Genomic DNA, 2,500 nt, shown 5'->3' on the forward strand with positions numbered 1-2,500 from the left:
CGCACGAGACTGCCCTGCGGTTAAGTGCCCGGAATGCCGAGAGATTTTAAACAGATGTGAGTGTTGGATGGAGGAAGAGGAAGGGGGTGGAGAAAGCCAGGTGGATGGGCAAATGCATGAAAGAGGCAACAAACACCCAGAAACTAACGAAGAAGAGAAAGAAACAGAGCGAGCACAACAAGGAGAAATGGAAAAGGAAACAGACAATGAGGAGGACAGAGAAAATAGACCAAAAAATAATGAGGAGCAAACGCAAGGACAGAGTTTAACATGGACACCAATGGAATTAACTTCGAGTTTTAAGGACTTTGTGGAAAGGGTGGAAAAAACGGGACAAGCGGAAAAGGAGCAAAACAAAGAAACGAACAGTGAAGAAGAGGAAAAAGTGGAGAAAATCAAAAAGGACAAAGCAGAGGGACAAACAAGAAGGCAAACAATAAAGGTAACACCCAATCTAGAGCTTGCAAGGAGAAAAGTTATGAAAAAAGGACGAGCAAAGTTTTTGAACCGATATGAGGTGTTGAGAGGTTTGGAGGAGGAGGACTGAAAGGATGGCTTTTAATTTGTTTCTATTCTTTTTAATGGTTTTAAGTTGTGTGACATTTAACGCAAGAGGACTGATGGACTTAAACAAATTTGGAAAAGTTAAAGAAGAATGTAAAAGACAAGATATCATTGCATTACAGGAAACGAACTGGAAAGATGATACGATGAATGATTTTAAAAAGAGATGGGAAGGAAGTTTTTTGTATAATAATGGAGATGGAAGGTTGGGGAGAGGAGTTGCAATTGTAATAAAAGAAAACAGTGGGGCAAAGTGTAAAACTGTATATAAAGATAATGAAGGTAAATGTATGTCTGTAGAAATGGAGTATGAGGAAAAGAAAGTAATTATAGTCAATGTCCATGCACCAAATGAACAAAATGAAAAGAAAGAATTTTTTATGGTTTTAAGGCGTATTGTGAAGAACTATAGGGAAATTATTATGATGGGTGATTTTAATACAGTTTTTAGTAAGCAGGATATGGCTGAAGGAATGGTTTATAAAACTGATACGGGGAGAAAAGAATTGAAAGCGTTAATGGAAGAAAATAATATAATAGATGTGTGGAGAGAAAGAAATGAAAAGAAAAAAGAATTTTCAAGAAGACAAATAGTGGGGAGATTTGTATGCCAAACCAGAATTGACTTTGTTTTATGTACAAGAAATGTAGACAATTTTATAGAAAATATTAAGTATAAGGAGACAAGCTTTAGTGATCACAAGTTTTTAACTTTCAATTTGGATTGGAGTAACATGCAAAGAGGGACTGGAGTTTGGATATTAAATACACAAATTTTAAAGAATGAAGACTATGTTTTTAAGGTTAAAGAAATGATAGAAAAAGAAAAGGAAAACAGAATGTATGAAGAAGATAAGAGAATATGGTGGGAGAATACAAAGTTTTTAATCAAAAAGTTTTCAATTAAATATTGTAAGTTAATACAGAAATGCAAAAGAAACAACAAAAGGGAAATGCAAGAAAGTTTAGAAATGGAATTGAACAAAGAAAATAAGGACATACAAAAGATAAAGGAAATACAGGGAGAATTGAAAGTAATAGAAGAAAAAGAATATGAGGCGGCGAAATTAAGAAGCAAGGCAAAATATGTGGTGCAGGGAGAAAAATTTACAAAGTTCTTTTTTGATCTGGAAAAAAAGAGAGGGAAAGCAGAAATGATAAAAGAAATAAGAGGAAAAAACGGGGAAATTGTCGAAGGGAATGAAAGGATTTTAGAAGAAATAAAAGATTTTTATGAGGATTTGTTTAGTGCAAGAGGTGTGGATGAGCAGGAAAAAAAGAAACTGTTGAATCAAATAAAAGCAAAAGTAAGTGAGGAAGATAAAAAAGAGTGTGACCAAGAAATTAGAGAAGAAGAAATCGAAAGAGCAATAAGTCAACTGAATAAAAAGAAAAGTCCAGGAATAGATGGTTTGGGAACTGAATTTTATGTATGTTTTAAAGACATTTTATTAGAGATTTTAAATGAGGTTTTTAAAGAAATTTTTGAAAAGGAAGAAATTAATGAAAGAACAAGAATAGGGATAATGAAGCTTGTATACAAAAGAAAAGGAGAAAAGGCTGATTTAAAAAACTATAGGCCCATTACTATGTTGAATACAGATCTTAAAATTTTAGCAAAGGTTTTAGCAAATAGGTTAAAAGAAGTAATGCCAAATATAATTAATACAAATCAAGCATATGGGGTTAAAGGCAGGGATATTGCGGATATCACAATGAGTATAAGAGATAAAATATGGTATATGAAAGAAAAAAAAGAAGAAGGATATGTAATCAGTTTAGATTTCGAGAAAGCTTTTGATAGGGTCGAGCACAGCTATTTATTTGAGATTTGAAAGACTTTTGGTTTTGGGGAGAATTTTATTAAATGGATTGGAATTTTATATAAAGGTGCACTAACAAAAATAAAATGTAATGGTTTTTTAACAGAATGTTT

This window comes from Garra rufa, chromosome 1 (genome assembly GCF_049309525.1).
Source record: "Garra rufa chromosome 1, GarRuf1.0, whole genome shotgun sequence".
In the NCBI taxonomy this organism is placed as follows: Eukaryota; Metazoa; Chordata; class Actinopteri; order Cypriniformes; family Cyprinidae; genus Garra; species Garra rufa.